The sequence below is a fragment of the Canis lupus genome, chromosome 3 (assembly GCF_011100685.1).
Source record: "Canis lupus familiaris isolate Mischka breed German Shepherd chromosome 3, alternate assembly UU_Cfam_GSD_1.0, whole genome shotgun sequence".
Classification (NCBI taxonomy): Eukaryota; Metazoa; Chordata; class Mammalia; order Carnivora; family Canidae; genus Canis; species Canis lupus.
In genome coordinates this window covers 70,040,077-70,063,744 of record NC_049224.1, presented here as the reverse complement: position 1 = coordinate 70,063,744, position 23,668 = coordinate 70,040,077, and the positions used below count along the sequence as shown (strand labels likewise).

Sequence of the window (23,668 nt, the reverse complement as noted above, 5' to 3'; positions counted from 1 at the left end):
GGAAATCTCTGTCTCTTCACCAGTGGATGGGGACAACCACAGCCACTTCGCAGGCTGTCCTGAGAGTGCGATCGGATAGTGTTTGGGCTGTGGGGCCTGGCACATGGTAGATGCATGGAAGAAGCTACTGTTTCTGCTGGTCCCAGTTCCCAGATGCCTCTGTGGCCCACAAGACCAGATCCATAGTAGTCCTGTCTGAGGACATACAAAGGCAGTAGCTGTAGCTTCCCTGATTCCCAGTGGGTTGGTGTGGTGGGGCTGGGGCACAGCTTGCCCCTTAGGCAGGGGATTCTTCTCTGTCCAGGGCTGGGAAGGTGAGCCTGGGCCACTCAAGGGGCATTTGGATGAACTCACGCAGCCCCCGTGGTCTTAATGCAGCTTAATGCAGCCAGAGCTGTTCCTATGCTGACCTGAGCAGCATTCTTCTTGAGCTGCTTTTTTTTTTTTTTTTTTAACCAAGTTTACAAACAAAGCTCTCACTGTGCAAGAGAATGCCCACAGGAGGCAGTTCTGATGGGGGAGAAAGCAAAACGCTCAATGCTAAATAGTTGACATGTTCTATTTCCTCGGAAAGCGAATAGAGACCCACAAAGAGGCATGTTCAGACCTGAAAAGACTTCACACAGTGGGCTGTTGGGCCAAGGCTCAGGCGGCTTCAGGTCAGGTTCTGAGAACCCCCAGGGGCAGAACTTCACTGTCATGTTGTCCCAGGCCTAGCTCCCTAAGGAGGCCTTTGAGCCCAGAGACACTGGTAGGTTCCCAGTTCCCAGATTGCACGAGGTTCCAGCAGGCAGGGACCCCTGAAGCATGGAGTGGGCCAACTGGCTCACAGAAGGCCAACAACCAGGTCCTGATTGTAAAGGGATCCTCAATCCTACTCCCTTTTCTGTGTATAATAATGATTTATTTTCACAAGCTCCTCTGATGTCCCCACTGCCGTGGGAGGAATCGGCCAGGCCAACACCAGCTTGGGGATGGGTGGAGAACTCTGTGTGAAAGACCAGGCAGAGATGGAAGGCAGAAGAGTGGTTGCTGGGGGGGTGAGGGGGGTGGGCGGAGGGAGCGGGGACAGGGACAGTGACTCAGTGACTGCCCACGGGAATGGGCTTCCTTTCTGGGGATGATGACAATATTTGGGATTAGAAAAGACCCATGATTGTGCAGCTTTGTGAATATACTAAAAATCTTAGAAGGATGGCTTTTATGGTAGATGAGTTACAGCTTCATTTTTTTTTTTTTTTAAGACCGAGCAAGAAAGAAAAATGACTCACATGCAAGTGGGATTTTCGCGATGCCTACTTGGTGTGTGTATGTTGTTGCTGATTTTGTTTTTTCTTAGCGTTTACCTGCTGCCTCAGTAAAAGCAAAAACAGAAAGCTGGGGGGTGGGTTGGGGAAAGACAAGGGAATTAACCCAATTAAGCTCCTACTATGTGCCAAGCATAGTGTGAGGTTGTCACACAATTGTCTCATTTCACCTCCCAGCAGCCAGAGAGGCCAAAGCTATTGCTGCATGTTCCAGATGTGGAGACAGAAAAGCCCACGCTGAGGCCTGCCAGCCAGTTGCTGTGCAGATGGGAATCAAGCCAAGCTCCTCCCACAGGATCTTGGGGGGCTTCCGGGGGGCCATCCTCAATGCTACCAAAGGCTGGGAAGAGGAGAGAAACTGGAAGGGCAGTCCTGGAGTATGGAACAGCATGTAGCACTGTGGCCTGATCCATTCAGGTTCACTGGGAAACAACCCACCATAGTGGGAACGTAGGGCCAGAGGATGCTCGTGGAGGCTGGTCATGCACAGCTTTACTGCCATTCCATGGAGCTTGGACGTGTCCCTGAGGACAACCAGGAGCTGTAGAACAGTCTGCACACCTACTTCCTTGAATCTATGGTCCAGCATTTCTGGTGTCACGCTATCAGTGAGCACAGTGAGTGGATTTCTATTATTAATGACCAGCCAAGTCTGTGGTACAGCCTGTGATTGTGAAGTCTTAAATGCAAAGACATGTGGACTCTTTCCTAAAGACATCACTCTGGTGGCTGGTCTGGTCTCCACTTCTGGAGTAAAGTGGGTACTACTGAAGTCAGGGTGGGTGACCCCTAACTCATGATGCTAATGGTGTCTGGATGGAAGAAGGCGAATGGCAGGAATGTCCAGAGTAGAGCTTGGGTGCCACGTTACTCAGGAGGGGCTGAGCTTAGCCAACAGTGGAGTTCACGAACTTGCTTCCTATGAAATCCCAGCTGTCTGGATTTGAATTTTACCTCTTTTCCCCCTTCTCTCTGGCCAACCTAACTGCTTACGCTTAGTCTTCTCATCTGTAAGATGGGGTAACACTACTACCTGTTCACGGGTCAGGAGTATTACATGAGTTAATGGATATAACAAGGGCTCAACAGGACCCTGCAACTCTAAGTGTTCAACAGGAAAGAGTGGTTTTTATTATCAACTGTGATGAGAAGCCCATTACATAGATAATCTTCTTGAATTTCCACATAGCCCTCGGAGGTACAGAACACGATCACACTCAGGTTTCAAAAATATTCACTGCTGCACAGAGAGGTTACAGGGCTCATTGAGGCCACAATATGGTTCCGGATATTCATGACTGAACACCAGGTCTTGGGTCTGAGAACCTGAGTTCTGATCCACGAAGCCTGACCGCAGGTGCCTCAGATACCAGGGAGGGGTCATCAGGGTACCAGACATGGCATCTGACTTTCTTCCATTGCCTCAGGCCAAAGAATCCTCAGTGGCCGTTGACAGTGCTCCTGGGCATTTGGTCCCACATGGAGCCAAGGACTCAGCATTTTGTAACATCATGTAGACTTCTTGCCTCCTGAGGACAGAGCCCATGCCTGGCACAGTGTCTCTGGGAAGAACAAGCAAGTGTGGGAAGGGGCTGTTGTGCACACAGCTGTGATCACCTTCACACAGGCCCCTGGGCAACCTCAGAGGATAGCCTCTAACTTTCCTTTTCGGGAGCTGTTCAAAACAGAAGGTGTGTTTTAAAGAACATGTATTTCTCGCCTAACACAGGACCACGAGGTGCTACGCAAAGTCAATCTCAGATGAGCCTTTGCAAGGCCGGTTTGAGCCTCCTGTGTGCGGCAGAGCGTGAGGTCAGAGTTCTTAAACTTGCTTATTTTACTTGGGAGGAAAGAAAAATGTATCATCTTGTTGGTCAAGATGATTTCCAACCCCCTCTCAGGCAAGGTGAGGGGGTCGCACAAGAACTCAGTTATCTTGTTCTTGCAACTGCAAGGTTTCCTTTCTAAAATAGACTTCGGAGTTGTGTTCCCCCCAAGCTGTTGATGACTCTAGGCCTTTCCATAAATCATATCCTCCTGGACTGCGATGAGACAGCACAAAATCTTAAGTAGAGCTGGAACCATTGGTCTTACCCCATGTCAGGTTGTTAGGGCACACATCGCAGTGTGCTCTCCTCCCCCAGACAAGCGGGGCAGGGATGGGGATGCTGGTCAGCGTGTGCACACGCCACCCACAGGACAGGCTCCAGGGCCAGCAGCCCGGTGCTGCTTGAGGCAAGAAGGGGAGGAAGGAAGCCTACCTCACAAAGCCAATGGGGGGACGGAAGGAAGCATTTTTCTATTTCATCATATTTAGGACCTGATTATAGTAACAGCTAAATGTGTGTTGAGCACTCCACGTGGAGTTTCTTGGATGCGGGAGTCCGCATCTCTTCCAAAGGCTCCTGTCCTCTGCAGCACTAAGGAATCCAGGGTCAAGGCTACGGAGTACTGTCGCGGAAGTCGCGCCCTGTACTGCTACTGAAATCTCCAATCTCCAAGCTGACAGCCCACAGAGCAGGCTTATTAATCACGCTTATAATTTTCTGCATTTTACAGTGCTTTGGCATCTGGGGTCCTTACTGATCCTGCAGAGACTGCCCCTCCCAGGGATGGCTAAGGCTGGTCCTAGGCAACAACTTGCCCTAGAGCATGTCTTTCACATGCAAACCAATCAGAGCCCATCCCCTGCAGTGACCTCCTTTATCCAATTGTCACACGTAAGCCAATATTACCCCTCACCCTCCCACCCCCCTGCCCCAGTTCCCAGAAGGTCAGGTACCAGATAGCTAGACAGCCCCCACAGCCCAGAACCCACCTGAAATCAGTCCAACTATGCAAATCCTAATCTTGCTCAAGCTTGTCTACCCTGCCTGGTTCACTACTGATGCAGAAACCAAAATAAAGGTTCTCCCCTCCCTCCTTCTGCTACCTGAGAGACCCTGGTGCTTGATCTGTGGCCCTACATGGGGTGGCATCGGCCCTGTGCTTGGGAACAGTGAATAATAAACTCCTTTCAAAAGCAGTGTCTCCATGCCTGTCACCTGATTAAAGTCAATTCCAGGTACATTTAAGCATGGCTGGGCCACCCCTTCCCGAGGCATGACAAATGCAGGTTCTTGCTGCGGGCAACCACTTCTCTCTGCGCCCCAGGCCTGGCCTTCCAGGCCACTCTCCCAGTTCTCCTCCAGCTCCCTCAAGCACCCCAGGGATGTGAGCCCAATTTTCTTTCTGTTTATCTCCAGCACTTTCCCCAGGGCTGAGGGTCTTAAATTCAGCTGCACATTGGAATTGCTCAGAAAGTTTTAAAAACTGCTGGTGCGTACTGTCTCTGCCACTTAGAGAACTGAGTTTTCTGGTCTGGGAGCGTGGCCTGGGTGTCAGGTTGCTCATATCTCCAGGTGGCTCCAGTGGCAATGAGAGCCTACGGCTTCCTCTCCACCTGCAGTGCATGGTGGTGCAGGACCCAGAACTGAGGGGCTCATCCTCCAGCTGCCAGGAGTGTTTGTTGAATGTGGGACCACAGCTGGGTCTCCTCAAGGAGACTCTTAGAGCACTCTTAGAGGATGCTTTTTCCACCAAGACTGCCCACCTGCACCCAGGGGCTGGCTGATGTGGGGGCACAGAGGCCTGCCTCTCCTCCTCCTGTCTGAAAATGTGAAAATTGGAGGGGCCCTCCCAATCCAGAGCTGGGCCAAGATCTCCATATGACTGAGGGCAGCTCCCCTACCCCCTTTGCTGAGTGTTACTTTCCTTACTCCTTGACAGGTATTGAGCTAAGCCCACTTCCCAATCCACTTCCTGCTCACCATTCTCCATCCCAGGGTCTTGTTGCTGGGAAACCCAACCGAGGACACACCTGCAGACCCACACCTCCAAATGTCCATGTCCACCCCTCATCTCTGCCCAGGGCTCTTCTCAATTCCAGTTGCCTGGCAGCAGCCCTACTAATAACTTTTGGTTCCATATCGGAGCACTGGGTCTCTCATCTCCCAGCCAACCCAGGCCTGTCCCTTAATCACCACCTGTCCAGCAACCCCATTCAGAAACGTAGTGTCTCCATGCCTACCACTGACCCTCAGCCCTCCCACTGCCCCCTGACTGGCCGCCTGCCCTGCTATGGCCCCGCTGGCTGTTTCTCAGTCTTTCTCTCATGCATCTCCTCCCTTTCTCCCTTGCTAGCCCTAGATCTAGGGGACCTTCTTCCCACCGTTTGCCTGGCTTCCTACAGCGGCATCTCCAATGTCCCCAAATCCTCCCCATTCTGTTCCATCCCTCACAGCCTGAGTGATCCTTCCGGAGGGTGGATGTGGTAATCTAAATTATTTCTCCAAGACCTTTCAGGGGCTTCCCACTGCCCTGAGGGTCAAGTCCAAATCTCTTAGGCAGGAGTATACAACCTTATCTTATCAGAATCCTTCTACAATGCCAGCCTCACTGCGAGCTGAACAATGGCCCAGGAGCCTCCACTCGGGTCCTGCCCATCCATTTGCCTCCCTGCCTCCACGGGCTGATGCCACGCCCTTGCATTAACCACGTTCTTTCCAGGGAGTGCCTGGCCCCTCCCTAAACAGCACCTATCTACCCTTCCAAGTTTAGCATTCCTACTCATGGATAACATCTCCACCAGTTACAGACTTCCATTAAAGCACTCGTTACGGATTTCTTTCTGGGAGTGTCTCTCTGACTAGTCTGGGCTCTTTGGGGCCATTCCCCTGCCATGTGTTTTCATGTTTCGGCCAAGCGCCTGGCGGATGGCAGGTGTCCAATTAAAGCTTGCTGACTGAGTGCATGTTGGGTAAGATGAATGGGACACATCACCAATGCTGCTGCTAGAGATGGAACCATGAAATAACACACCCTTGCTTTTAAAGTACTGTATTTTTTTTTAATGCTCTAACTTCCCAAGTGGTATCCTATTAAAGGGCTGAAATACCATATATTATTTAATATATGAAATATATTTAATATATGAAATACCATATATGAAATAATATTTCATATTATATATGAAATACCATATATTTAATATATAATAATATATTATATATAATATAATATAATATATAAATATATAATAAATAAATAAATATAAACATAATAAATATAAATATAATAAATAAATACCATAAATAATATTCCCCTCTGAGATATTATTACAATTTCCAGTCTATAAAAGAGAAAACCGAGGCCCATGGGGCTCAGACTGTTAAACGTCTGCCTTTGGCTCAGGTCACGGTCTTGGGGTCCTGGGATCAAGCCCTGAGTCTGGCTCTATGCTTGGTGGGGAATCTGCTTCCTCTCCCTCTGCTCCTCCCCCTGCTTATGCTCGCTCTCTCTCTCAAATAAATAGATAAAATCTTTTTAAAAATTCAAATCAAAAAAGGAAGGAAGGAAGGAAGCAAGGAAGGAAGGAAGGAAAAAAACCCAAAAAAACTGAGGGCCAGAAATGTCAAGCAACTCATGCAAGGTCACGTGGGTAAATGGGGGGTGCAGCTGAATGAGAGCCTGGCTCTTTTGATTCCTGCACGGGGCTCATTCCATGACATTATTCCTGACATCATGCCATTCCAGCAGCGGCTAGGTGAATAGAGAAGTTCCACGCAGATTATATCAGGCGCAACCAGTCCAGCTTCTCCATGGAGGTTCCTAAACAGAACTCATCAGAGATCACTCAAGCTCAGCTCCAATGGCTCTGGCTATGACCAAAACATCTGTATTGGTGCAGGCATCAGCCATTCCATAAGGAAAAACAGTATGGAAATGAGCTCACCTTCAGAGGCATGCTGGGTGAAACGTGTGTACACCCCTCCCTTTTTGAGCTGGGTCTACATGGGAATCACCATTGGTCAACAAATATGCATAGAATCCCTTGACCTTGCCGTCCACATAAGCACCTTTCAGAGAGGGACCCTGCTGGCCTCAACTTTACAGAGCTCTGGGTGGGGATCCTGCACCCCACTGTGTCTACACTGCCTCCCCGATGGTCCATCTGTCACCCCTCCACTCTAGATCATGCATAAATTGATACTACAGAGCACAATCCAGCTGCTACTACTGTTCAATTCACCATAGCAAACACATTGTTGTAGAATTGCTATTTTTGTATATATTCAGGTTCTGATTTTATTTCAACAGAACAATAACCGGGATCTCCAGAACGTTGGCTTCAGGAGTACTTTTGCCTTTTCCTGTGTGAAAAATAATACTAATAGTACCTTCCAAGGGCATAACACTTGCCTCTCAATAGGCTTCTGTGAGTTCTAGATGTGAGGGAAGTACCTGAGTAGTGACCCATAGTTGCTTTTTAAGACATGCCAGATCCTCACCCCCGTCCTACATTTTTCTGCTTTTCAAAGGGTTTTGTTGTCCTGTGCCTTGCTTAGTTTTCAAGCAATCTTATGCAAAATTAGGTCAGAAGCTATTATTCCTGTTTTACTGATAAGAATACCGAGGTGGAGAGACCAGTTGATCGTGCAGCAAAATCTTCCATAAAATCAAGACTGTCCCTTCTCCATTTGGGAGAGACAAATCCATGCAATTTTTAAAGGTTGCTGACCTGCAGAGTACCTTCCCGGGCCAACCTACAGTAAGAGACTAGCACCAAGCACGTTCTAATTTGCTGGGTGCTTCATATACAGTCACTCAGTTTCATCCTCACAATACCCCCTGCCTTCATCTGAATTTTACAGTTGAGGAAACTGAGGCACAGAGAAATTAAATAATGCATTCACAGTCACGGATGTTCTAAATGGCTGAATAGGGACTAACCCCAGCACGGGGCACTCTTAACTCCCACACTAGCGTCATGGACCGACGGGGTACTCCTTGGCTGCACTTTGCTGAGGCCGACCCAACTTCCCTGACTTTACGTTTATAGAGATCAACCTTCTCTTTCCCAGGGAATTAGGTAGCCTCATTCTTTTCTAAATAAAGCTCCTTGCACTTGAATCCCATTATTAATCCCTTTGTCAGCCTTCTGTGTTCTAGCTGAGTCATCCTGGTTTTTGGGTCTCGTTGTTCAGACCCATTCACACCATAGTTTTGTCTGGCACTCCCTCCACTTCCCTCATTGTGGGTCATCTACCATCAGCTAGGTCCTCCAAGTGAAACTCAAGAAAGGAAGACAAATATGGTTTGTTCTAAGGCTTTAAAAGCATAAGGACATCCATGTGAATTGCACCTTTCCTGTTGATGACCTCAATTTGGGGCATATGTATGGTGTGAGGCATGATTTTTAAGGGCTAGGGACCAGCCCAGGCTACCAAGGTTTCTGTGACCTTGGATGCCATCCTCTCCCTTCCATAGCTCCATTCAGCTCTGGAGTTAGATCCAAGTTAAAATTCTGGTTCTTCTCCTTACAAGCTCTGGGTCTTTGAGCAAATGACTTACTCTTTCTGGAATCACAGTTGTCTCAGCAAGAAAATGAGGATGGTGATGAACACTTATTTTGCAGGGTTGCTATGAGGGTAATAGAGGTGATGAGGTGATATCCTAAGCATGAGCCTGGTATATAGGTGAGAGCCAAAAGATGCTGGTTCTTTCTTCCCTTTGCTATGGTCCTGAGCCAATGTAGGTGGCCCAGCCTAATCAAAGGTTAGACCTGCTGCCCACCCTAATAGAAGAGTGGGTTAAAGTTAGCCTATGACTTGGAGTCTGCTTGAGTATATGGAGTCTCAGATCCACACAGGAAGTCTAGGAGTTGAGGGCTAGCACACCTGCTCCCAGTGGCCCCCACTGAATTTCACCAGCCACTGCCTCCCTTCTTTGGATGCTTTCTTGCTCCTGGGGCCTCTGCTGGCTACCCGGTACTCCTACCCCAGACACAGACAGCCGTGGTGGCCCTTTGCTGAGCCCACTGAGAAGGAGCATGGCACCCCTCTGTCTCAGGGTGCTGTCTCCTCATCTGTGGGATGCTAGGCTGCACCAAGGTGCACAGTCCCATCCCCTCTGCCTCTGAGTGCCCTTGACTTTTAGCACATGTAAGGTGTGAAGCTGGACTTCAAGAGTGAGGCTAGGATCTCTTTTCCTTAACTCATTCACATCACCTTCACTCTGTCCATGCCCATGTCCGGAAGGATGGGGCAGGTCTGAGGACAGTAACAGGAGAAACAGGGTAGTAGGTGGGAAGACCTGCACTAGGCTCTTCCCAAGGAATCTCAGCCACAGCTTTCTTACCTGCCACATGCCCCCTATTCATAAAGCTGTGGTCAACACGTCCCAGCCCATTGGGTATCTGCCACACCCCGGTGAGCAGAGATTCCACATGGTATTGTTGTTTTTTATCAGAGCCTCACCCTTTCTCCTGATCTTTCAAATATATTAAATGTTAGAAGATCACAGCCAAAGAAAGTGCAGAGATTTCAAACCAAGGGCTATATTCCGGCACTGTTTCTTGTCACCAGCCACTCAGCACAGGGGCGTCCCTACTTCTATGTGACTCAAGCAAGCAGGTAGGTGGAGATACCTGAGAGAAAAGGCTGGTTGGGCCAGTGAAGCCTGCCAGGTGCTGTGTAGCATAGCTTGTGTCTAGGTGTCTCAGGAGAGGCCACACCTTGTTATGGAAAGAAACTACCAGAATAAGGTTCACACTGTTTAGCTTGGCACTCAAGGCACTCCATGTGGCCACCACTGCAGCCTCAGCTCCTTCCCTGCCCCTTCCCATCCCCAGAGGGCCCAGGCTGTCTCAGAGAGCTCCTGTTCTCTGACACCTCTGAGCCTTTGCACATGCTGTTACCTTTGCATGGAAGCCCTCTGACTTCTTCTGACCTGCCTGGCAAATTCTTGCTTCCTCTTGCAAACCTCCCTGTGGGTCTGCCCTGATACCCGCAGAATTAAAGGACCTCTCATTGACACTCCGTTGGCATGTGCCTCTGTTACAGCCCCTTTGATGTGGCACTGGGTTCATGTTTTCTTTGGGCCTGCTTTTCTTGTTGGAGTTCAGCTTGGCCAAGAAGCTGATTATATCAGAGATCACTGGCTGGCAGCAAATGCATTGACCGCATGTGAGAGCACCTGCAGGGCTGGGGTGTAGAGCCTTGGTGTGGGGCTGGGGAGTCTCAGGCTGAGGGAGTCTGGCTGCCCTGAGCCAGAGCTCCTGAATCCCCTGGGAAGGCAGTGGGTTACTGATTGAGGACACCTGCATTCTTGTCCCAGCTCTGCTGCTCATTGGCAGAGAGACCCTGGGTAAGTTACTTAAATTCTCTGTGCCTCAGTTTCCTTATCTGAAAAATGGGTGTGATGCCAATCAAATGTATTTACTTGGCAGGGTTGTTGTGATGACTCAGGTCAGTAGGTGCAAAGCGCTAGAATGTGTCTGTCACGGAGTTGGTGCTGTTCCAGCGACTGACTGAATCACTGTGACTGTCATTACTGCTGCCAGTCCGTGCTGTGTCTTTGAGTAAGTCATTCCCACGGTTCCCCCATCAGCCTGCTGAGAAGATTGACTAGGCCAGCTCTGTTGTTCCTTCTAGACATACCAGCTTCTAAATATATACTCTGAGTGATGCCATGGCGTGATTTTTGACGCAATAGATTTCCTGCTGTTTTTGTATTTGTGTTTTGCTGATATCCAGAGCCGACTCTCTCTGTCTCCTTCCCTCTGTAGCTCCTTCCTCCCCAGCATTTCCCACCGCCCCGATCCTGCTGCTGGGACACCTGTTTCCCTTCTCTCAGGACTGCTAGCTTGCTCTGACTGCCATCCAATCTTAAAAACCATTGTTTCATATATTTCGTCTGTCTCTTGGTGGTTTAGGCGTAGGAGGGTTAATCATGGATGGAAGCAAAAGATTTTTTGTTTTTGCTTTTTGAAAACAAAAGTTTTCAAGCCATTTTTCTCTCTGTATCTGGGCCCTGTCTGCTTCTTTGACCTCTGTCTCACACCACCCTCGCTGTTCACTCCAGTCCCCAGCCATGTTTTCTCTTCCTAAACCTGCCACACTCATTCCTGTCTTTGCCATCCTTTGGCCTTGACCTTTTCCCCATCTTTGTAAGCTTGGTCCTTCTGACCAGTCACCTTCAATGCCACCTCTCAAAGAAGCCTTCCCTGACCACCCAAGCTTTGACTATTCTCACAGCTGTCCCCCGTCATCACTTTCTGAGTAGGACAGAGAGTAGCACCTGAGGACACCCCTGGGTCTGCCAGTGAGTGGGTGATGTTGGAGCCCATGTCCATGTAACGTCTATTTCTTTTTTTTAAGATTTTATTTTATTCATGAGAGACACAGGGAGAGAGGCAGAGACATAGGCAGAGGGAGAAGCAAGCTCCCTTGCAGGGAGCCCAATGTGGGACTCGAGCCCAGGACTCCAGGATCATGCCCTGAGCCAAAGGCAGGTGCTCAACCATTGAGCCACCCAGGTGCCCCACGTCTATTTCTTTTTTAATGTTTCCTGTTGTGATGGTTGTTGTGTTTTATCTGATGGTGGAATGGGGAGGACAGACTTGGCGTGTTCTGGGCTGCATGAAGAGGGACTTTGCCTACATACTCCTGTCCTTCTGCCCATCCCTTACTTATCCCCACAACAGTGGGGTTGCTAGGTTTTTGGGTGGCAGCCATTGGTCCACAGTGGCTGGTGGGCTAATCTAGTAAAGGCTGATATGTGCACGGAGTATGGCCTCTTTCTGCTTCTTCCCCTAGATGAGGATTTAGCTGCATCCCTAGGTGAGTGTGTGTTGACTCTGCAGACCCCCTGCTCCCTTGGGGAGAATAGCAGGCTGGCTTACTGCTCTTGTAGCCAGACCTTGTGTTGAATCCCAATGCACAACAGGTCCGACCTCCATTTCTCAATGGTTCCAAATGTGGGTGGGTAGGTATTAACCTTTCCAAGTCCATCAGACATTCCCTAAGGATTCTAATTCAGGAGGTCTTAGTGAGGGCTCAGGTCTAACTTTTTAAAATAAGTATCACAGGCCACTCTGATGCATACCACCTCCTCCTACAAACCACTGCTCTAAAAGTAGTGAAAGCTTTGTTACTAGACACATTCAAGCAGACGGAGAGGACTCCGTCTCCCACTATGATATGTATACTACAGACTTTCCTTAGAGTATTTTATCAGCCTAGCATTTGAGACTCTGGGTGGTGAATCCCCGGTCTGTAGGTTCACTTTCCTTTGCTCTGATTCAGCCATACAACGGGAACTGGCTTGGGCCTGAGCAACCTGAATGTTCTGGTCTCGGGGAGGTACTGAGTCATCACCAGGTCTTAGTGACAGCTGGATGGGGTGTGTGCACGTGCTCACATACACAAGATGAGGCAGGATGATTTCCTTTAAATAACTGTTATTTTCAACACCAAGCTCTCTTGGGCAGGAAGCCAGGCTAACAGGGTGATATTCTCTCCTCGGTGTTCAAAGCATAGAAGAGAATTGTTATCAGTGAGGGCTGTTTGAGAAGCTCAGAGGTCAAGTTACATGTGAGAGGAGTCTTATTGTTCCAATATTAGGATTTGGAATCTGCCAGAAGCAACATCTGCCTCATCTAATTATGGAAGTACAGTGTCTGGGTTTGCATCTCCCGGGGGCCCTCTGCCTACCAAGTCTCTCAGCCTCCATCAAACTGCACAGACTGGCACGGAAGAAACAGAATAGGCTCTCACGCCTGGAAAACAAGCTCTACCTTCACTAGCCCCTGAGAGTGCCCTCCATCGAATTAAGCTAATGAAAGAGGCTGCTTAGCCTCCCCAATGAAATGCTTCCTTAGTCAACAATATCAGAGATGTCTACTCCACACCAGGCAGTGCAGGGAGAGAAAGGTAAATCCGAAACAGAGAGCCTCAGCCCCTGAAGGGATTACAGTCAATGTGAAGTCAGAGGGAAGCAATAAGAAAGGGCACGTCCCAATGTTGCCCTATCAAACCGAAGGCCCAGAAGACGCTATTATGGGAATTCAACAGAGCGAGTGAAAAGCTTTTGTCAGGAGCATCAGGCCAAGCTCAAGTGTGTTTAGCTTCTCCTTTCTATTTTCAGAAAGGCTGTTAACTTATATTCCCTTTCTGAGTTTATGACTGCTGGAGCTGGGCCTTTCTTAAAGGTTAAGTGACGTGGATTGAAAGAGGTAAGAGAGAATAAAATGGTACCAGGCAGAGGGGAAGGCAGGAGGATCATGAGATGGCGGAACAGCAGAAGGGCATTCAGAAAAGTAAGGCTGGTGGGATGGTGCTAGAGGTTAGGTGTTTTAGGACTGGACATTGGCCCGAATGTGGGGGCCTTGAATGCCAGACTGAGGAATTTATGTTTCATGTGGTGGACACAGGATCCATTACTTTGCCAGATGCCAACTATAATAGAATACAGCGCTAAGCACTTTACAGCGCATCTTTCAATGATTACATTAACCCACTGAGTATGCATTACTGTGCCCACTTTACAGATACATAAAGTGAGACTCAAAGAACAGCAGGAACTTGTCCACGTTATGCAGCTAGAAAGTAGCAAAGGTAGGAAATCTACAACTTCATGAGTTCCAAGCTGGGGCATTCCCCAGGCTCTGGGCCCTCCCATGGGGGTGCTGATGTGACCTCAGCAAAGCACAGTCAGAGGAGGGTGGTTCTGCAGGCAGGACTGACATGACAGGAACAAGGGGGAGTGAGAAGAATGTGAGTGTGGCCCCAGGTGACCCATCCCCCTCATCTCTGGTGGCTGCCCTGGCAGTCTTACGGAGCCACTGTCAGTTTTATCATGTGCCCAGTGCTCTCAGTCCTCTCGGTTTTGGTTTCTTGCATGGCTGCTTGTTTGGCCTCCCTCCTTCCTGGCTACCCAGTGGTCCCCTAACCATCTCCAAAAGGCTTCCCTGGCCCTTGTCTCCTGCAGTGGGGCTGCTCCCCCAGTCTTCCTACCCTTGGGATTCCTGCCCAGGCACTGTCCCTCTGGCAGTGAGCCCCTTGCAGGTGGGAACTTCGCCTGCCTCATCTCTTGGCAGGGGGGCGGGTCTGGTGCATTGTGGACACTCGGTAAATACCGGGTGATCTGAGCAAAATGAGTTGATTGGAATCATATGGATACAGGAGGTAGAGATTATAGGGTCAAGTCATCTGCAGCGATCTGAAGAAGGAGCAAGAATAACCTGAATCTGGAGGCATCATTGGAGAAAGGGGAAAAAGGGAGAAAGGGGCTGAATGAGAGGAAGACTTGGTGGGAGATGGTCAGGAGCATCAGGGAGGTAGGAAAAGCTGAGTTAGGACAGAGTTCCAGTAGAGGCATCTCTGGGGAAGGACCCTGACATCCCCGGGAAGGGCTTTCTGGGTATGTGCCTCAGCCATCGTGCCCCCCTCCCCCTTCCTACTCCTCTCAGCCCCAGAGGCTCCCTCCACCAGCCACCCTGTCTAGAGCAGCCCCCATCTCTACCCTCCCCTCTTTTTTTACTTTTGTTCTGCTTCACTTCATATATTCATTTGTCTCTGATCTGTGTCCTCCACTAAAGGTTCATGAGGGCAGAGATCCTTGTCTGTTTGGTCCACTGCTGGATAGTGCCAGGCATACAGTAGGAGCTCAATAGATGTTTGTCAAACAAATGAATACATCGTGAATTTGTCCAAGTGATTTAAATCAAGGTGTGGGCTCCTGAGGGCTGTGAACACTAGAGGGTGCTGAATGATGAACCAGATCTCGATGCAGTGCTTCTGAGCACCCCAAATTTTGCACCCTGCATCTTGGGTAGCAGCTCCCCAGAAGGAGGAAGCCCTGGGGTAAGAGTCCTGCTTACAGAAGGGTGATAGGAGCAAGGGTTTGGGCCAGACTACCTGGCTGGAACTTCTACTAGTGTGTGGCCTTGGGCAAGTTCTCCAAACTCTACTGGGACCCACTTTGCTCACCTGCAACATGGGTATAATCACAGCAATCGTATCCAGTAGGCTTGTTCTGTGTTGTGGGGAATCACACTAGACAATGCTGGTGAAGAGCTCTACACAGTTCCTGACCTGGGAAGCCCTTCTCAGAAATAGGAGGGAAGCTTTCACCCATTCATTCAGCAGCACCTGCTGTGAGTCTTCTAGGTGGAAGGCGCATGGACTGCTCACAAGAGGAGAGGTGAGTTGGGTCCTCTTATCTTCACAGATAGATGAAGGACTGAACATGACATTAAGGGGTCTCACACACTACAACAAATTGGTAATGCCTGCCCCTACCCAGCTTCAGATTGTGTCCAAGACCACCAGTGAGATAGCTCTGGGCAAGGTTCCTCTCTGAGTCTCCATGTTCTAGCCTGTCAAGTGGGGATGACAAGGTACTTCCCAGGTTCAGGCAGGGTTATGGATAAAGCCACTGCTTCACACAAGGTAAGCGCTTCGTATATTTTGGTGCCCCAGTCTACCCTCTCATCTTCCCTCTGCTGTGTGAGTGATGGGTCATCCTTGGCAGGTTGCTCAGCCTCTCTGGGCCTCAATCCTCTCACCTGTGCCATGCTTCCACCCTGGGTGGTGGTGGGGAGAGCATGGGAGCACTTGTCGGCACCCAGCTCAGCCACTGGGAATGGTAGAGCTCAGAACCTGTTTCCAAGAGCAAGTAGCCACTACACAGTGCAGTGGACAAAGCTGGGCCTGTCGGCCAGGGGCTGGGGGCACAGTCCTCCTTGGCAGCTATGTAGCTCAGAGTCAGGTGCTGCATGTCTCTGAGACTTGGGTCTGTTGACCCCACAGCCCCCCAAGTGAGGATGACCTGCTACACAAAAAGCCCTGGAGGCTGTAGATGGTAGGGTCCTTTGCACATGTGCACAGGAATGTGTGGATCACAGAGTTTCTGATCCATCTTCTTATCTTCCCAGCATCCCCATGGAATGGGACGAGGGTAAAATGGCTGAACACCTGGAGCGGGAGATAGTGTGCACCCTTGCTGTGCAGAAGCATCTGTTGATAGGAACATGCTACAGCCAGGCCCACCAGACAGTAAGAGCTGACCAGGGACTGGGAGCATTTTGATGTAAGTGCTTCCACTGAACTGACATCTGCTTGAGAAAGGCCTAGGTTGAAATGGACAATAGTGAGGATCCTAGCACCTGTGTCCAAACCCAGCTCTGTTGCCTGCTTACCTGGGTGACCCTGAATCTCTCTACGTCCCCGTGCTCTTACCTGTGAGATGGGGATGATATTGATGGTGCTTAAATCATGGGTCATTGCATGGATTCCATTGCACAGATAACACATCTAACCGAGCTTAGAACAGAGGGGACCACAGCAGATGTCAACTCTTGGAGCTCTGGGCCCAGGTCTGATGACACTGACCCCGCTCTCGGCCTGATCTTTGCTGAATCCTTCTGCCTTCAAGGCTTCACTCCAAGGCAATTCCAGCCTGGCTGGTAGGGCCACGGGAATCATGGGGCAGGAGCCTCATGGCCAAGCCATCTCCAGAACCTCTCATCATTCCCTACATGGGCTAGGAATTCTGTACCTTCTAACACCCACTCCAAGCCACCACTCAGATGGCAGCCCAACTAGTTGTTCTCCCCTGAAGCTGTCTTGAAGACAGGACAACAAAGTTCAGGCAAGCTTCAAAGACTTCTTTAAGATTCCAGATGACATGGCTTCAAGAACTATTAAATTTATCTCTATATCCCTCCAACCTTCCTTGCTTGTAGACTGAGATACCAGCTGGGCTGACTGAGGGGCTCCAGTGGCCCCAGGCCAGAGACATGCATCACCACACCACATGAATCGTCAAACCAGAAGCTCAAGGAGACAGGAGCCTCAGGGTGACTTCACTGCAAGCCTGTCTTCTCAGTGATGAGGAGCTTGGGGTCAGGAGAGGTCATTTGCCCAAAGTCACAGCACTCTCGGTATTCAGTGGCCTGAGTGCTGCCCACACACTTCACAGCAGGTGAGCAGAGGGTCTGTTTGCATTCTTGGAAGTGAAGAAGCATTGGAAAATTCATGAGTTGGGGGGTGTCTGGGTGGCTCAGTCAGTTAAGCCCTTGGTTTTGGCTCAGGTCATGATCTCAGGATCAGTAGATAGAGCCGCATGTCTGTCGGGCTATGCACGCAGCAGGGAGTCTGTTTGAGATTCTCTCCCTCTGCCCCTCCCCCACCCCAAGAAAAATGTATCTTTAGGGGAAAAAAAAAAAATTCATGAATTAGGGTATTCATCATTCCAAGGTCAAGGAAGGTTTTGCATTCCTTCCACATTTAGGGAGCATCTCAGCGTCACTGACACCACAGTCAGACCCAGGATGATTCAAAGATGAGATCTTTGACCTCAGTTCCTGAGAAAGACGAGCAGGTGAAGGACCACTTGACTCGAAAACAGGACAAAGAGAGTATCTGAGAAGGGATTGTTTCGGGAAGACTGGTGTGAGAACAACCAACTCTGAAGGCTCACAGGAAAGAGCTCGTGCATGTCAAGTGTCCAGCACACACCCTGCACACAGGGAAGCTAAACACAGCTAATACTAACATGAAGGAACTGACTTCTCCGAGCCAGGCATTGTTCCAAGAACATAAATTCTCACAACAACTCTGTGAGTTGTGTGCCTTTATTTTCGTATACTAACAAAGATACCGAAGCACAGAGAGGGTGAGTAACCTGTCCAAAGTCGCAGAGCTAGTGAGTAGTAGAGCTGAGATCCCAACCTGGCTGTTGGACTCAGGGTGCCCACTCTGAATCACTTGCCTGGGCATCAGAAGCACCTGGAAGGCTCGTTAAAGCACACATTGCTGAGCTGCCCCCAGAGTTTCAGATTAAGAAGGAACTGGTCTGGGCAGGAGCCGCACTTTGAGGGGCCCAGAACAACAGCACATTGGCCACAGCTGTGGGCTGTCACCAACTAAACCCTAACCCTGGCAATTTTCAGACATTAGCTCTACTGCTTCCCACACAGAACAGAATTCCTTTTCCTATTGTTAAAGAGGCAGACTATGAATTACAGCTGACTCCGGAAGCTCACAAGACTCGAACTGCTCCATCTGAAAAGGCTGAATTATCCAAAAGAGAAGATTCAGATCTCTGAGGGCCATTTGAAGGCGCACGGGCCTCGACCTGTGCAGAGCTCTGAAGGGAGAGAAGAATGCAGGGGTGACAGTCTCCAATTTTCTTGTTTCCTGTTTCCCTTCAAAGGAAATTCATTCTGTGGCTGTTCCCAACCCAGCGGAGAGTTTTCTCCAGCTATAGAAAGCATCTGGGTCATGCCCAAAATGAGATTCTTCATTTCAAAGAGGAAAAGTGTGATTTCGAAGTCACTGAACAATAAAGACGATTCTTATCAGGAGAGAATGTTGGGTTGTGTGGGGCTTGAAATCACTTTAACTTAGATGAATACGTTTCTTCTTATATTCTTATAAAAATCAAGCTCTCTTTTCTTCCAGGGCTTGAAGTCCAGAGCGTTATGGATCAAAAGCTCACAGAAAGTAAGCACTTTCATGCATTTAGGGGTTGGGCCCACTTGAGAAAATTATGAGACTGGAGAAGACAGCCCTGCCTGGATTCCTATCCCAGAACTCTAAGCTTTGGGGACACCCTCCTGAGTTCCCCTAAAACAAGTCAGGACTTTGGTTCTACTGCAAAGAGGTCACAGGCTTCAAAGCCAGGAAGCTTAGGACTGCCTTCCTGCTGCAGCCAGCTAGGTAATTATTAAACCCATCTGAGATTGAGTTTTTAATCTGTAGAATAGAAAGTAATAATATTGCTACACGAATTAAATGAGATATTGGCTGACATCAATTTAGCACCAGCTGTAAGCACTGTTCCAAGTGCTTGACATGCATTTCCTTCAAGACTTACAAAAGCCCCAAGAAACAGGTGCCATTATAATCACATTGAAGAGGTGAGGAAACAGGCCAAGAGAGGCTCTGTAACCTACTCAAAATCCCACAGTGCACAGGTAGTGATGCAGGGACTGGTCTGGTACCGGAACCCACATGCCCACTGCCCTGCCCCACACTGCACCACACCACACCTCACTTTACCACTCCCCACTGCACCACACTACACTGCAGTTCACCGTACCTCACTGAACCACACTGTACCCCACACTGCCCCTCACTATGCCACACTGCCCCACACAGTACCCCACTGCCCCACACTGCCCCACACAGCCCCACACCACCCCACACTGCCCCACACCCCCGCACTGCCCCACGCTGCCCCATGCTGTATCACACTGCCCCACACTATACCATACCACCCCACACTGTACCATCCCACACCATACTATGCTGCAGCTGGAGCTGTTCCATGACCTTCCCTTTGGACTTTATTCTTCTGCTATAGAATCCCATTTTCTCACCCCTTTTTAATATCATGGGGAATTTTTCTGGCATGAGATGTTTTGTTTTTGTAGATCAACAATAATAACTGTGATGAAATAATGATCATTTTGTAATGCCAGGTCTATATGGTGTAATGGTATAAGAAAGAACTACTGTCCTTAAGCAAACATGGAATACCTACCCAGGTTGATCACAAACCAGCCACAGAATGGGAGACACAATGGATTACTTTCTCTTTCTACAACAAAACAAAACTAGCAATGAGAGACAATAACAAAGTCACATCTACTTGAGGATTGAGAACATTATTTGAAATAATTGCTCTGAATATGAAATCAAAACAACGAATTATTTAGAAAAGAATCATATTGAGAAAGTGGCATATTACAATCTCAGGAATGTTGGCAAATCTCTGTTCAAAGTAAAAATGTTATGAATAATAATGACAAAACAGAAATTAATAAAACCCAAAAGCAATAAAATGAATAACAGAGTTTAGCCTATGAAATAACAGAGGCAACAACTTGAAAATCTTGTTTTTGAAAAGAGAAAGAGAGCAAAGAGAGAGAGAAAATCCAGTAAGTAAAACTAAATTGAGTGAGAACACATATCAATATGGAACTTTAAAACTCATATAATATATGTATGTCTGCATGCATATTTGTGTCAATAAAATACATAACTTTATTGAAAAAGACAGAAATTAACAAAACTGACCCAAGAGAAAATAGATTAGGTTATTAAAAAAGAAGCTGATAAAGTTTCTTCAACGAATTTCCTCCTGAAAAGACTAGGTTTAGACTGTTTTACTAGTGAGTTCTTCTGATGCTTTAATTACCAACTAATGTTACAGAAACTGCTCTAGAAAGAGTAAAAGATAAAAGAAGATAAAAATGTGGGTTAAACTCTAAAAACTCTGGACAAATTTCATCTATGGACCTAAGTATATAAACACTAAATAAGATATGAATAAATCAAATTTAACAACATATAAAAATATTCCACAAAGATCAAGGAAGATGTATCCTAGGAATGTAAGGATGGTTTAATATAAGACATTCTAATATTCTAACAAATCCAGTAATTGTCAGGTAACAAAAAACATCATTAGCTTAATAAAAATCAGAAGATATTTTACACATTGCAGATAGTCTATTAAAACCAAGATGGGATAGATAATTCCTCACCAGTGTAAATAATATCAACTTTAAATTAATAAAAATTAACATACCCAATAGTGAAACATAATAGGTTTCCCAATAAATCAGGAAGAACAAAGATGCTCCCTACAGTCAACACTGAAACATCCTGGCCAATGCAAGAAGACATGAACGTCAGTAAAGAGATAAGAGGCATAACTATTAGAAAGGAGGAGACAAATCATCAGTCTCTGCAAATGCTATCAATAATCACTCGTGTGAATTGTCTAGGTAAGCAAACAAAAGAAACGATGAGAAGGCAAAAGACAGTTCCAGATTACCACATACAGTCAGTAGCTTTTCCATAGTTTTTCTTTGAGAGAGAGAGATGTGAGAGAGAGTGAGAGAGAAAGAGCAAGCACAAGTGTGGGGAAGGACAGAGGTAGAGGGAAAGATTCTGTGCTGAGCATGGAGCCTGATGTGGGGCTTGATCTCATGACCCTGAGACCATGACTTGAGCTGAAATAGAGTCCGATGCTCAACCAACTGAGCCACCCAGGTGCCCATCTGTTGTGGTAATTTCTTATAGCACCAAAATAATATAATGCCATACTATATTATTTTTCCTATAAGATACCAGAGTTATTTAAATGCTTATGGATAACAAAGTGACATGTTTGCTCTTGAACACTGCTGGTGGGAAAGTCAGTCTCTCAGGAGAAAAATTTGATAATATGTATAAAAAGCCTTAAATAAATTTATATTCTTTGACTATTGTTTCCATTTCTGGGGCACTAAACCACATGAAGAATTAAAGAGTTGAATAATGATTTATGTAGAGGATTGTTTGTCTCAAGTTTTCAAATTGCAGTGTTTCACTAATAAACACTGGAAATAATCCAAATGTCCCAAAAATAAAAGAACAATGAAACAGACTATAGTAACTCATAATATATTGTACAGTTATTAAAATTATCATGTCAATTAACTTCAATGCCTTTTTTCACAACCTGTGGCAAAATAATCAGCATATTAAAAATTATACATGGAGTGAATTAAATGTATGTGTGTGTGCAAGATTATGATTAAAAATAATGGCAAGAAAAATTTAAAACTGTTAGAATGTTTATCCAGAAATGGTAAAATATAGAAGTTTTAATGTTCTTATTTTCCACATTCTTCCATATTGTATATAATGGGTAGAGGTGCATCATAATCATAAAAATCAAGTAAGTTAATAGAAAAGAGTTAAGAGATTCGTGAAGGGGTGGGGGGATGGAAGAAACAGGTGGTGGGGGTAGGAAGTGCACCTGTCATGATGAGCACCGGGTGTTGTATGGAAGTGTTGAATCACCATATTGTACGCCTGTGACTAATATTACACTGCGTTAACTAACTGAAGTTTAAATTAAAACTTTAAAGAAAAAGATTTCTGAAAGGTATTTGTTTTGATAATAGTCACAGTGAAAGCTCAAAGGCTAAGGCATTCAGTAATGTACAATGTTGGCAGTGTACCTTTGTGATGGAATATGATGTGAATGCTGAACATTTATTTACTTTACAAATGTGCTTATAAAGAATCTTTAGTGATATGCAGAAATGATTTTGACATAGTGGTGATTTTTAATTAATTTATTTTAAAAATATTTTCTTTATTTATTTGAGAGAGCGAGCACATGAGGTGGGAGGGAAGGGCAGAGAGAGAAGGGGAAGCAGACACCCCGCTGAGCAGGGAGCCTGATGTGGGGTGTAATCCCAGGACCCTGGGATCAGGACCTGAGCTGAAGGCAGATGCCTAACCACTTAATCAACTGAGCCACCCTGGAACCCCAGTGGTGATTTTTTTTAAAGCAAAAACACAAAGCTAGGCATAGTATTGATCGCTATTGCATAACAGATATATGGAAACAGAAATAGACCAAAATACTCAAAGGACCTGCTTCCTCTCATGTGCCAGAATTTCAAGTGGTTTTACTTCCTTCTTTATGTTTTTCAAGTGTTCTGAGCTGAGTGCAAAATATTTCTACAGAAGAACAAAATGGATGTAAGTTGTCTGTGGAGTGTCCCATGAGAACAATGGTGGACTCGGGGTCCCCATTGGGTCTGGCCTAGCCTGCTAGCTCACCGGGAACGGATGCCCACCCTTGGCCTCCCCACTCAAGGCAAACGACCCACGCATGGACAGGCCCACGCTGTTCCCCTGTCTTCTCGCACCTCTGCCTACAACGTTCACCCAAGTTCCTTTCTTCTTTCTCACTGCAGGAGAAGTAGCTAATTAATATGTTTTTAAAATATCCTTTAGAAGCATAAAATGTCACATATTTGTTCAACTCCCACATGTTTTACGATGTGTCTTTGATTAAATTTGCGGCACAAGTGTTAATTCCTACATTTACTTCTCTGTCTTGCCTTCTGGCGGCCTGTTCTGAAAGTCTTCCCACTGCTTCCTCCAGCCTCTGCATTTCAAAGCAATTGCATGCATGGAAAGTCAGTTATGCTCTCTTTGCTTTTTTTTTTTTTTTTCTCTCCACAAGCTCAGTTGTCTTTGTCTTTGAAGGTAAAGGAGAAGTACAATGAAAATACAGAAAATGAAATTCTGACACTCAGAAATAACTGGGTCTCACATAGCCAAAACATCACAAATGCCCACAAAGATGAATGAAAGTTTCCATTTGACCTTCCTCCCCGTGCCAGAAGCCCAATATCCATCTTCCTGGAGCATGGATTTGAAAAGAAGACATTTGCTGTGTTATATATCCTCTAGCCAGGTCCAAGACTCTGGAAAAGTCCAACCTGATGGGAAAAGACAGCCTCTAGGGAGCATGGCGCACCTCAGCTGGCTCAGGCCAGAGGCCGGTGCTGTGCCTTTGCTCAGCACCAGGCTTGGTGCTGCAGGGAGTACCTCTGCCTGGGAATCCACATCCCTGTGTTCTCAAATCAGCTCTGCCTTCAAGTTGTTCTGTGACTTGGGCACTTCATTTCAGTGACCTGGTCATCCCATCTCCTGTAAAGCTGCTTCTCCTCTAGGGCT

At 47.2% G+C, this 23,668-nt stretch overlaps 1 protein-coding gene across 1 annotated transcript in view; it reads right to left on the bottom strand.

Annotated features, from left to right (window-relative positions):
- The window catches only part of SLC2A9 (solute carrier family 2 member 9), a 189,046-nt gene that overhangs the window by 102,303 nt on the left and 63,075 nt on the right, over positions 1 to 23,668 (bottom strand). The gene's annotated exons all lie outside the window — the stretch shown is intronic.